Below are 14,454 nucleotides of genomic sequence, written 5' to 3' on the forward strand. Positions count from 1 at the left end.
CCTCTCCTGTTTTTCTTTTGTCAGTCTGGCCAGTGGTTTGTCGATTTTGTTGATTCTTTCAAAGAACCAACTTTCGGTTTTGTTGATTCTTTCTATTGTTTTTCTGTGTTCTATTTCATTTATTTCTGCTCTGATCTTTACTATTTCCTTTCTTCTGGTGGTTGTGGGCTTTTTTTGCTCTTCTCTTTCTTTTTGTTTGAGTTGTGTAGTTAATGTTTTGATTTTGTCCCAGAAAGTTCATTATCTTCATGCTAACCATCAGGCAACATATGAAGACCATCAGAGAAATTTAGCAATTTCAAAATACATTTTCTCTGTGCCTATCTGAGTGTGAGTGTAATGTGGACAATTTTACTCCACTACATTCTCCTTTCCATTAATCCGATTTATGTTCTAACACTTATCATTATCTGAAAGTATCTTAGTTATTCATTTGTCAGTTAGTCTGTCTACTAATCTGTCTACCTCAGTAGAAAAAAAGTTCCAAGAAAACAGTAGCCTGGCCTGTCTCATTCACTGGGTCCCTAGCCCCTACAACAGGGTTTGGCATATAGAAAGTGCTCAATATATACCTGTCAGGTGAATTATGCTGTGTAAAACCTCTTTATCATGCAAGACAAATGAGTAGAAAGATTTTGAACCTAAATAGTTACTATATTAACTAATATGTATTAAGTGCTAAGTATTTTACATATGTTAACACATTTAAATACTTATAACAACACCATGAAGTCAGCACTACTATTATCTACATTTCATAAATGAGGAAATGGAAGCACAGAGAAGTTAGGTAACATGTCTAAGGTCACACAGCTTACAAGAACCAGAGCCAGGATTTAAAGCAAAAGCAATCTGGCCCTAAAGCCTATGTGCCCATCCACCAGCCATACTGTCTCTCAAAGCCTTATGTGTGGCCTCAGCTCACCGCCTCCCGCTTCCTCTCCCTCACACCAGATGAGCCACAGACGGTTAAGTAGGCAGCAAACACTTCTCAAGATGTTTTCATCGATTTTGCCAACACTCAGCTGCTTTATCGGCTCTGATAAAACATTTGTGACAACCACAGCAATTGCAATGATCATTTCTATGCTGAAAACATTTGCCTACAAAGCAGACATTTTCTCTTCAAAGTAAACATTGGTGCTGCTGAGAGGCAGACCCACACCCAGGCAGGCTGCTTCCTCTAAATGCCTCAACAGCAAACTCTCCCCCTACTGCTACCCCCTCCCAAGCACCTAAGACAGCCAACTACAAGATGTGGACTTCTCCAGGGGGCCTTGCCCGACACTTCTAGACTGGTCATGAACTGTCTCACTTCATCCTCCTGCCAGTTCAGTACTTCCTCACCAAAAACCAAAAAAAACAAACCCGTTGCCCTTGAGTCAATTCCAACTCATAGTAACCCTGTACAACAGAGTAGAACTGTCCCATAGGGTTTCCTAGTCTGTAAAATCTTTACGAGAGTAGATTGCTAGGTCTTTTCTACAGGGGAGCAGCAGGTGGGTTTGAACTGCCAACCTTTCTGTTAGCAGCTGGGTGCTTTAACCACTGCACCCACAGCTCCACTTCCTTCATATGTACTAATTACACAAGGCACAAGGCATGGGCTCTTCCCATTTGTGTCTGATCCCTGTCTTAACTCTGCATTGTGAGGGTGCTTTATTGATCTTAAGCTGAACACTTAGTCTATTTGTTTAATAATCAGTTAACAGTTAACAGAAGATCTTGAAAACCCCTGAAGCTGGTTCTATTAGTATTCAGAAGGAAATAAGACAAAAGAAGGCAATAGAGTTGGAAGGAAAGAGGAAGAACCACCTAAGGGCAGTGTCCCTCAGTGTGTTTCAGTAAATCCTAATTCCAAAGGACATTAATAGGGTATCTGGTGTGGGGGGAGGGGTGGCAGGAGGGAGGGCAGAGTGGGAAGGCTCTCCTTATAAAATAAGATTGATGTATGCAAAGTTACAATGAATTTAAATAAAAAGCCTTCTCGTCTGCAGGACTTCTCATAGCCTTTGGTGTGCCAGTGTGCTTGGTGAATCTCCAAAAGAAACACGCGTTGTATAGCATTTTGTAAATGCATTTGACCACAGAGCCATTGCTTTGCCAGGTTCTGCAGGGTCCTACCACCATTACCACCAGTTGCTGTCAAGTCAGTTCTGACTGATGCAGAACCCATGTGTGTCAGAGTAGAACTGTGCTCCATGGGATTTTCAGTGTCTGATTTTTTGGAATTAGATCACCAGGCCTTTCTTCCAAGGCACCTCTGAGTGGCCTTGAACCACCAACGTTTCAGTTAGCAGTCAAGCACATCAACTATTTGCACCACCCAGGGACTCCCTTTAGGGTCCTAGTGAACCATAAAACCAATGTAAAGAAATGCTATCTGTACAGGCAAAAGTACAACATCCTCAGTCTGATAATATTTATGTGGACATGGATGGACAGAGCACATTATTAGCTTGAATGAAGACTTATTGAGGATGGAGAGATTCTTTCTTGGACCAGATGACATCTTGGTAGCAGCAGCCTTTCAGGAAACATGGAAGAACGTGCTGTAGACATAGCAATGAATTATTATGTTCCAGGAACTGTGCTGGGTCTTCTTAGGATACATAACCTAATTCAACCCCTTACGGCCCTGTGAGATCTGCAGTATTATCCTATTACACAGATGAGAAGCTCAAGGACCAGGAAGGATAGGCAATGGGCTCATGATCACACAGCCACGTGCAGACAAGTTGGGAGCCTCCTGGACATAAATCCAGTGCCTTTTCTACTTCACCTAAATGCTCAGATAAAGACTAAAACCCAAAAGTATGGGCCAAAACTTGTAAACAGTTTACTTCTCCCTCGAGGTCTGGGGTCTGCAAGATCCATCGTCCCATGACCAGAAACTACCCTTAAATGGAGCAGCCAGTGGGGCAGCATGGAAACCCCTCCTGGAACCAGACAGAAGTCTCTTCTCGAACCTCATTTACACTCTGAATCACGAATTTTGCCAGCGCTCTTAAGTGATTGTGACTGTTTCGTTTTCGAAATATCAGTCGGCCTGTTCAAGTAATTTTATACTTAAATTATTTAAATGCAATCTATCCATTGAAGCAATTTCCCCTGCACAGGAGAAGTGTTTTCTTTTTTAGGGAACTGAAGCATGATAAATAAATGAATAAAGACTTGTAGCAGTGTCTCTCTCTCCTGAAGAAAGCGTTTCGGCGGTGAGTCCCAACTGTCAGAAATCTTGGAACTCATACTATTCCCTGTGGTTCTGCAGCTCAGCATTAAAAATAACCAAAGACTTGAGTCACAGGTTTTTTTTCTAGACACGAAGCACATTTTACGCCACAATGCCTGGGATGACACAGGGACTGCGCAGAGCTTGCTAATATTCTCCACTGCCTCTCTCCCCAGGCCTGCGAGCAGTTAGAATGGCTTAGTGATGATCACAAATGCTGTCCCATTTGGAAAGCACTTCTTTAAGGCAGTGCAGATTAAAATTCATGAAAGGCGGCTTGCTTGCATAAATAAATTAAAAGATGCAAAACTAAAGTTTAAACACCCATACACAACTACCATTTTGCAAACACCATATGTACTACGGTTCTCAATTCTGGGCTGTCATGCAAGAAGTCGGGAAGGAGGCCTCAGTGGGTTTGAAGGCATAAAACTGCGAGCACCTCAATCACCTTTGGCACAAAGAAGCCTCAGCGGCAAAGTGTGAACTAATTGATTTGAACCGTGTCTAAATGCATATGAATTTTAAGGGAGCATGCCAAAATCTGGAGAGTATTATAAAAAGAAATTGAGAGAGAGAAGGAACACAGGCTTTGCTATCAGACAATGCTGGGTTCAAACCCTGGCTCTGGAAAGCACTATGTTGCCTTGGATAAATCATGGACAGTCTCCGATACCCAGTGTTATGGATTGAACTGTGTCTCCCAAAACTGTGTGTCAACGTGGCTAGGCCATGATTCCCAGAATTGTGTGATTGTTCACCATTTTGTCATCTGCCATGATTTTCCTAAGTACTGTAACCCTACCTCTATGATGTCAGTGAGACAGGATTAGAAGCCGTTATGCTAATGAGGTAGGACTCAATCTTCAAGATTAGGTTTATATTGAGTCAATCTTTTTTGAAATATAACAGAGAGAAGCCAGCAGAGAGATGGGGGGAACTCCTACTACCAAGAAGGAAGAACTATGAGGGAAGGGCGTCCTTTAAACCTGGGGTCCCTGCACTGAGAAGCTCCTAGACCAGGGGAAGATTGATGACAAGGACCTTCCTCCAGAGGTGACAGAGAGAGAAAGCCTTCCCCTGGAGCTTGTGCCCTGAATTCGGACTTCTGGCTTAATCGACTGTGAGAGAATAAACTTCTGTTTGTTAAAGCCATCCACTTGTGGTATTTCTGTTATGGTAGCACTAGATAACTAAGATGGCCCGTTTTCTCATTGATAAAATAAGCATAGGAGTCCCTGGGTGGCAAATGGTTAAGCATTCCACCACTGACCGAAAGGCTGGTGGTTCAAAACCACCCAGCAGCACTTTGCAAGACAGGCATGGCGTCTGCTTCAGAAAGGTCACAGCCTTGAAAATCCTAGGCAGCATTTCTACTCTGTAACATGTGGGGTCACCATGAGTTGGAATTGACTCAGCGGCAACTAACAACAGCAACAATATAAAGCATGAGAAAAGTAACCTTAGACCATTGTGTGGAGAATTAATGATATACTGTGCAATAGAGAGCTGGCAGAGAGGCAGGGCTCGACATTTTAATTTCCTTCCTCCTGCTTTTATCTTGGTGCCCTGGTGATGCAGTGGTTAAGAGCTCAGCTGCTAACAAAAAGGTCGGCAGTTGGAATCCACCAGCTGCTCCTTGGAAACCCTATGGGGCAGTTCTACTCTATCCTATAGGGTCGCTATGAGTCCGAATCGACTCTACAGCAACAGGTTTTTGGTTACTTAAAGTAAGGAGCCCTAGTGACACAGTAGTTAAGCACTCAGCTGCTAACCAAAAGGTCAGCAGTTCGAACCCACCCAGTGGCTCCGAGGGAGAAAGATGTGACAGTCTGCTTCTGTAAAGATTACAGCCTTGGACACCCTATGGGGCAGTTCTACTCTGTCCTATAGGGTCACTATGAGTCAGAATCGACTGGAGGACAACAGGTTTACAGGTTTTTACTTAAAGTATTATAGTCTTTTTATGGCAATATATCCCAAAAAAGTGTGTTAATGTTTTCCTACTTAAATTGGTTCATTTTATTAAATATATTGTTAGAGAAGAAAAAAAGAGATCGTTTTGCCCATGAAGTTCAATGTTCCAAAGAGATGTTGGTCTTTGTACTGCTCTCAGAAGACAAAGCAGAGGAGATGAACAGGAACCACTGCTTTTGGTTGCTCGGAGACTTTGTTGGAGTAACGTGAGAACTATTGAGGGCATCTGAAACATGCCTGACAATGTCAAAACAGCAAGCAGCCTCATCTTCCATTTTATATTTGGAAATAGGAAAGAAAACAGATGAAATAGCTTTTTCATTATTTTCCACAGTCAAAAAGGAAATTCACTTCAATTTTAATAACATTTCTATTTCTTATTTATCATCACACAAACCTTATAAAAATTGCAATCTCCAAATTTGGGGAATAGGGTGGAGGGATGAAAAAGGAAATGTTCCTGTCATCTAGTATTTTTTCATTGGACTAAAAAGAAAACTTATGCTACTTTTTAGGGAGAAAACAGATGGACACTAGCCAATTCAACGAATGGCCACGAAGTCTCAAGAACCTGGCTTAGGGCTACTCAGCCCAGAACACCCAAAATCATGCCATAGAGCTGGTTGAGGGCAGACACAAGTGCTGCTTTCCCTACCCCTGACCTTGCAGCTACACTGATGACATAACCAGCCGTGGACAATGTCCATCTCCACTGTTACCACAGTCCCCAACAACGCTCCACTGTTCACCCATCATGGCCACAAGAAACTCTTCCTCCTGGTCCCCACTCTTTGCTCCTGATCAGAAGCCCAGGTGGTGTTTCTGGTGGCTAGCTGCTGTCTAGTCGATCCTGACTCATGGCAACCTCATGTATGTCAGAGTAGAATTGTGCTCCATAAGGTTTTCAATGGCTGATTTTTTTGAAGTACACCAGGCCTTTCTTGCAACGTGCCTCTGGGTGGACATGAGCTGCCAATCCTTCTGTCAGCAGCTGAGCATGTTAACCATTTGCAGTACCCCGGAACTTCTCTGCGGGTGGCACCTGGGGCATATAACCATCCTATAGTTACAGGGAGAGCTAGGAAAAAGAGTATTTGGAATGTTCAACCTCTTACTAAGACTCATAAAGTTTAAGTGTGGGGGAGGTAGATGTCAGGCCAATGACAGAGCCATAATCATAGTAACAATGACTATCGTAATTTGAGCACTATAAGATAGTAGTGAAGCATAGAGACTCAGCTGTCAGATCAAGTGGGTTCAGATCCTGGCACTTCCTTTCCTTAGCTATTTAGCCAAAAAAACTCCCACCTCAGGGCCTTTGTGCCTACTGTTTCCTCTACCTGGGATTCTTTCCTCTAAGATGGGACTATCATCACCTCCTTCATCATCTTTGTAGACCTGCTGTTCAAAGCCACATCCTCCCAGGCACTCCCTATCCCCTTCCTTGATTTATTTTTCTTCTTAGAACTTACTATCATGTGAAAAACTGTATTGCTCACTTTTTGATTTTTGCTTGTCTGTTTCCCCCCAGTCCCCTCCCCCTACTTGAATGTAAACGCCGTAAGAGCAGAGGTTTTGATTGTTTTGATCACTGCTGTATTCCCCGAAACCTAGCACAGTGACAACACATGGTAGACATTCTCTGGTTCTATAAATATTTGGAGCCTGAATGAATGAGTGACCTCAAACAAGTCACTTCCTTGAGCCTAAGTTCATCATCTGTAAAGTGGGGTTAATAATAGGAGCTACATCATAGGATTGCTTGAAAGTAAGATTAGTGTCTATGTGGTGGGATGGTGTTAGGGACCTTACTCACCCTCTTCTACTCTCTATTTTCATCTCAACCCTCCCTCACTGGGGACGACAGTTAGATTGAAGCCCCTACTACTTTAAGAAAGCTGTCGTGGTAGAACCAGAGAACAAAGACATCACGTTCTTGGCTTTTAAGTTCAATAGTCTTAGTCCAGAAGTAAGACAGAGAAGATTTAGGAGAACATGTGATCGAGTAGAACCAGTTTTTCCTGTCTCTCCCCAGCCCATCCCCATAAAATCTTCCTGGGTGGGAGGAAGAGCAAGAGCATTGGAGAAAAAGCAAGTAGTACTCTCTGAGAGGAAACCCCGGTGGCGTAGTGGTTAAGAGATATGGCTGCTAACCAAAAGGCTGGCAGTTTGAATCCACCAGATGCTCCCTGGAAACTGTATGGGGCAGTTCTACCCTGTCCTATAGGGTCGCTATGACTCGGAACTGACTTGATGGCAACGGGTTTGGTTTGGTTTCTTACTCTCTGAGAAGTGGATCTTCCACTCTGCACCACCCTTCCGTCCCCTAGATGTTAGTTATAAAATGGGAAGAATGGTCAGGAGATCTGTGGATCTAACAGGAAAGGGTCATGGCCATGTTCCCATCTGGCCATCCGTGAGATGGCAGTTCACACAGGCCCAGCAGTAGTTAGTAAAGATGGCTCCAAGTGGTTCCACAGGCACTCATGAGTCTCCAGTGGTCCCAGCAGATCACGAAAACACAGCCAGATTTCCCTGTGCTCCACAGAAAGATATAGAATTAGGAAAGAAAACAGCATAGACTCCACAACTGGCAACCAGGTAGGACATAGCAGTAAATGTCTGTGGGAAGAAAGCCAGTGACCAAAGACCAGGAGTCATATCTTATAGACAGTCACCATATGAAAAAGAATGACCTTGGGCCAGAGCCTCAGCCTTCCCTTGACCCATGCCCACACCAGGATACTACTCCACCTCCAGAATAGAAAAGCCACACCATCAGGAAAGAGGGGAAGGAAAAAAAAAGAATTGAATTTACTGAGCTTAAACCCAAAGCAAATTAGAAAACACTGAAGTGACTGAAATTCCCCAGCAATGTCTAGGATTGGGTATCTGCCATCTTGCAGAATGGGGGCTTGAAACAAAATTTTATAAACAAATAAGCCATTAATAATAATAATTCAAGAAATAAAGTTGTGGAAAAATATGTAATAACTTGTATTTATTTGACTTACTAAATGTGTGGCCTATGAAAACCATCCCTACCAAATAGGTAAAGAACTTATTCCAGGATCTGGCACTTAGTAAGCAACTAAATAAATGGAAACTGCTATTATCACTGTTACAACCTGCCAGACACCAGACTATTCACTGTACATGTGTCGTCTCTAACATTCACAGCAATCCTGCAAGGAAGATATTTTATTATTTCCATTTTGCAAATAATAAAAATGGGACTAGGAAAGATTAAATGATATGGCCAAAGTCATATGCTTAGGAAAGGTCAGAAGTAGGCGTTGAACTTAGGTGGCCTGATTCCATCCTAGGCTTCCATCACACTGCCTCATTGGGCATGGGAATCCTGCTAGGTTATATGGATGCTTGCTTTGTTGGTGTACTGGCTTTTTTGGCTGCCCTGGGCTGGTGGACACAGCCTGTAGTTGAGGCTCTCCTTCATTATGGCAAGGATCCCAGGCAGCAAGCACAAGTCCAAATCCACATACTCACCCAAGGGACCATTGGCCTTTTCACGGTCACCCAGGTAGACATGGATTGTTTTGTGATGTAGAATATTCAGGGGCTTGGGCTTTGAACTGGGCCACTGGCTGATATTGCTCAAAGGTCTTCTAATCACCTGGTGCCAAGGTCCTTATGTTCGAGAGGGGCAAATTCTTCCTTTGGGAAAACTAAAAATGAGCCGAGGCCTCGGAGGAAGGTGATGCTTTTCCATCTCAGTTGGGGAAGTATTTGAGCACTGAGTCTAACTCCAGTCACAGTGATGGGCCGGCTCCTCTTTATGAGAGCAAAGAGACCACAACAGTGTCTAAGCCTCCAAGGCTGGAGGTGAGGAACACAAATGCCCACTAAGGAGACCCAGTGAACCATGAGGGTCCTTGCTGGAGATGTGAGGGAACTGATGGGGGAGTCAGGGACCATTACCATGCCCATAACCACAGACTCCTGGATTTCCTTCTAAGCTAGAGGAATAAGGGATACACGATTATGCATTGAGTTCAGGGTAACCTTGCTGCTTCACCCTCTCCTCTCGTAAGTAACCCACATATACATGCAACATACACAGAGTCTTGGATCCATTCTCCTTAGAAAAGGCTGCCTTTTCTGGAATAAAAAGTCACTTCCAGGAACTTGGTACAGTTGTTATTCAAATTATTTCTTTTGCATAATCCTTCATTTTATCTCCCTGATTCTCCATTCCATCCCAACACTCCCTGCATATGCTCGCCTGGTCTTTTCAGGTCCCCGCCCTTTCTGAGGCATCTTTCAGTGACAGGCTCATGTCAGAGGTGGACGTGCCCTGCATTTGTCAACAAGTCCCACAGGGCAGTGCCGCCCAGGAATGTCCTCTGTGTCATCTTGGACCAGAAGAATCCAATGTAATCACAGGTCAAAGGCTCCTCTTGCTGTGAAGCCTAGGCCCTCTTCAACCAAGTAGAGGTGACCCTGGGGCATGAGGAGGATGAAGATTTGGGAAAGGAACCTGTAGACTGTGGGGCAAGGACATAGGGAGGATAACGAGCACCCAGGGGCAATCTCTAAGCTGTGCCTCCCCTTGCCCCCAATTTCAAGATGAACAGATGTTAGCGGAGACTTGTCAGCAGAAACCCCTTCCCCCCTCTCGTCCGGATGCCTTAGTCAGGTACCTTTCATATTTGTGATGCCTTGAATGTCATTCTGCACCTTGTTTGGCACCCCCTTGGACTTGTGCCCAGGGGCAAGTGCTCCCTTCTGCACCCCCTCCCCCCCACCTCTGCTGTGGAAGGGTTTCTGTTCTTCAGAAGGACAGCTTTACCAAGGTCACAGAAGCAGGTACTAGAGTTGAGGCTAACCACACATCCAGGTCTTATAAGAACTCAATGCCCAAACATGATGAAGGTGTGGAGCTGTGTTCTTTGAATGCAAACTCTTTGGACAGGAGCCCAGGAGGGCAGAAGCGGACTCCTTGGCACTAGGAGACCTCAAGAGATTAAACAAAAGACTCTGGCCAATGACACACCATAACCAACTGGGGGCGGGGGGGCGGGGAGGGTCTGTGTCCAAGACACAGCCTGGAGTGTTGTTTTCTAAACCAGGAGGTCTCTGAGCTTGGGTGAGGGGGAACGCCAAGCTTGCTTCAAAGTGCACGGTCAGATACAGCTGAGAAGCCTTGCACGACCTCCAATAGCAGCTTCTTTGAGAAGGTGGCTTCTCCTAAAAGCTCACCTCTCCTGCAGAGAAAGAAATTGCCCAAAGCCAAAGTATCAATCAAGTCTCACAGAGTTCCAAGATAATAACTAATCATTACTGAGCTCCTACAGCATGTCAGGCCCCGTTTTAAGTGTGTTTTGGTTCTCAATCCACGCAAACTTTACAACCATCCTCTCAGGCAGGTACTGCTCATTACGTCCATTTTACAGGAGAGGAAACTGAAGCACAGAGATCTTAGGTAATTGCCCAAGGTCACATAGCTAAGAAGTGACCAAGCTGGTATCCAAGCCCAGGGAACGTGACTCCAGAGCTGAGAGCTAAGCCCCCTCACCACACTGCCTCACCTGTGCTCACATGCTTCAGAGCCCTGAACTCAATGCATTGCCATGCTCTGTTTACTCAGTCATCTTCTCCACCACTGACCATGAGCTCCTTGAGGGCAGGCACTATGTTGTGTTCATCTGTATTTATCCCCAAATCCTGACAAAGAATATGACTCTTGTAGGTGCTTAATAAATACTGAGTTGCAAGATAGGTCTATCCTCAACAAAGCTTGCACTATGCAGAAAAGAAAGGTAGCTAAGAAAAAAGAATATTTATTGAATTCTTGCCATGGAAACAGAACCATGCTAAACATAACTGTGTTTATTTTTCCCCTTAATCCTCCAGAATACTCTAAGAGGTAAATAGTATTATTAGTACAGTTTCACAGAAGAGAAGCTGAGGCACAGAGAATCAAGTGGCAAACAAATTAAGTGGCAATTAAGAATTAAGTACCCACAGCTAGGATTCTCATTTAGACATTTTGATTCTATTGCCCATGCACTTAATCATGACCTGATATACCGCCCTTGGGCCATAATGAGCCACAGGGGAAGGAAAAAGGACAATGAAGCGTCTAAAGAAGAGGTACTGCTTCCATCAGAGGATCGAGGAAGACTTCCTGAAATCTTTCTGGAGGAGTAAGTATCCAACCTAGATCTCAAAGGATGGCTAGGATCTGTACATGCAGAGATGGCCAGGCAGGCAGGGCACTCCACACAGGGCAAACACAGACAGACGGAAAACTGCAGTATGTGCACGAAAATCAGAATTACTACCATTTGGCTGCTGCTCAAGATGAGTGGAGAGGAATGCACGAGAGTGAGTTAGAAAGAAAGACTGGAGCCAAATCGTGAAGAGTTTTGAATGACAGGCCTGGGAGTTTGGATTTTACTTACTAGGCAATAGGGAGCCATTGAATGTTTTGGAGCAGGGTGTGATATAAGCAGAGCTGTGCTGAGGATGATTTAGCAATCAGGAAGAGGATGGTTAAAAGCAGGGAGTTACAGGCAGAATAAAGAGCAATTAGGATTATTAGAAAAACGGGATCAGGCTCTTAACCAGGCATGGAGAGGAGGGAATAGAAGCAACAGATAATTTGAAGCCAGAACCAATGACTTAGCAACTGGTAAGGTGTGAGGGCCGTGATGGAGAAAAGAGTTAAGAGAGATGTTAAGGTTTTCCTCCTGGCTCAGAGGAAGACAGTTCCATTAGCAGAGAGCATGTACATGGGAGCACAGACCTTGTCAGGGCCGGTGGGTGAATGAAGCTAATGGGCCATTCCCCATACACTGGGGGCATTTTCTAAAGGGTCAAATCTAAATTCCAGGCCATCTGCCCCCTCAGTCGGGAGAACTCCAGTTGGTAAAGCAGGGTTCAACTTCCATCTCCTAGGCAAATTCTCTTTCTAGATTAGATTTATGCAGGGCAATGTATATCTGATATCAGTGTCAGGCATCAATAGCCAACACACACACGTATTCAAACACACGTGTGCACACATGCACGCCCGCCCACCACCACTAATGACCAGCAGCTTAATGAAACCTCATCCTCTTGGGTGAGCCACATTAGTGAGTTGATCCAGTAATAGAAGACAAGCCATACAAATTGAAAACTAAAAACTTCCAGATTTCATCCTGCTTTTCCGTATGCCACTTATTTTATGCTGCATGAATTGGGTATTAGTTTCCCCGTTTCGCTGAAATGTCGGATCACTAGGGTAGCTTGAGCAGACTCAATTTCGCTTCTAGTAATAGAGTGAGATTATTCAAAATTACTTCCAGTGGGCTGCGCCTGCCTGTTCCTTCTGTTATGAGAATAGAAGAAAACAACTTGCCACCCTCCTCACAAGCTGACGTCCTTGACACAGCGCCCCTTTGCCTAGCTCCTTAATCGCAAGAGCATTTTGGTTTTAGCCACGCTCAATTAATTCATCCAGGAAAGGGTCCAGTCAGAAAGAGTTGATTTAAAGTGAGATAAACTGGGCATCTGCTTGGAAAACCAGATGATCCCAAATATGCCTTTCATCGTGAGAAAATGAAGAGCTCTCTCCACATTGAAAGCAGTCACTTCTCAGCGGCAATTTTTTTTCCTTGAGAGTTTAAGCAGTAGTCATAGCAGAAGCCATAAATGGAATGCCTCTCCTGGAGTGAAACAGGAGATTGGGGATGAGTCCAATCCAGTCCGGTTGCTATGGAGTTGATACCGACTCCTGGCAACCCCAAGTGTGTCACAGGGTTTTCAACAGGTGATTTTTCAGAAGCAGATCACCAGGCCTTTCTACTAAGGAGCCTCTGAGTGGACTTGAACCTCCAACCTTTCAGTTATGAAGAGACTGCCGAAGCACCCACAATCCCCTGCTGTCCCTCTGAGTCTGGCAGGACCAAATGAAAAGGGACGGGGAGTCTGTCCAAGTTGGGTTTTTATCCCCCGCTAGACAAACAGCTGGTCCCTCTCTTGCAGTTGAACACAAAAGAGCTGAGCTAGCACTTGGGAAAGTGGGATGTCAACGTTTTTTGCTCAAACTTGATAAGCAGCAGAAGATTAGCACCTTCCTCAAGTCTCTATTTCGAACAATATTCCTTTCAAGGCATCCAAATTGGCAAGAACATCCAGGCCCTGCAGACAGCCCTGAAGCTTGTGGAGAGAGGAAGGGAGGGAAGATTGGAGCAGGGGAAGGAAGGCATGTGGTGACATACCCCAAACCCACAGCTTTAATGCAGTCACATTTGTGTGGGGGAAGGAGCCCCCACCACACGAATTTTCCACTGGATGAGCCCTCCTTGGGGCTGGTTCAGGATGTTCCTGGCTAAGAGAGGAGGCCAGACAGGGAAGCATCTGTCCAGTGGGAAGGAGAACCCAGGACCCAGGCCCTCGGTGGCCTCAGATCACCCTGGGCATCCTGCTTCAACTGTGCTGAAAGCATTACATGGCCCAAACAAGCTGGGGAAATCAGGGACCAATCGGAGCATTAAAAACAGGCTTTTCTGGCCTCCCAGGGAAGGCTAAGGTTTCGGCTCTGCTGTCATCTCCTCACATTTTCCACTGATGTCACCCCAGGCAAATAATTGGTAGAGAGAAGACTTAAAGGGGAAGAGGGGTTGTGAGCAGAGCCGTGGGATGGAGAGAAAAACGGGCTGTGACTATGGGGAGCTCACCCTCACTTGGGAAACAGGACTGGGGGCTGGCTGTTTGCTGCAAAATAAAACCTTGCTCTTGTTCCTTGATCTAAAACATGCTGGCAAAAGACTCAGGAAAGGAGAGGCCTCTGTTTCACACCAGACCTGAAGGTGGCTCTGTCTATCCCAGCCAGGGAGGTAGCATGCAAAGCAGGCAAGCACCAGGCTGGGGGCAGACACCGGGTGCTGGCCCTGCCTCTGTCGCTGATGCCCCATGTAACAGTGGCAGATCCTCAACCCTCTGTGGCCCTCAGCTGTAAATGGAGCTTTGCCAGTAAGTTTGACTGTATAATACAGTGTACAGTAATGTGTTTTCAACAACCCCCTTTGAAGATCTCAAATAGGCTCCTTTAAACCAGCTAACATACAAGAAATATGCACTAAATGCCTCCTAGGCATTATGATAGGCACTTTCACATAAATCATTGACTTATTTATTTTTTAAAAATTTTTTAGTGGGTGAAAATTCTGTGAGAGAAGTCCCTGGGTGGTACAAATGGTTAATGCACTTGGTTGTTAACCAAAAGTTTGGAGGTT

This window comes from Trichechus manatus, unplaced genomic scaffold (genome assembly GCF_000243295.1).
Source record: "Trichechus manatus latirostris isolate Lorelei unplaced genomic scaffold, TriManLat1.0 scaffold00006, whole genome shotgun sequence".
NCBI lineage: Eukaryota > Metazoa > Chordata > Mammalia > Sirenia > Trichechidae > Trichechus > Trichechus manatus.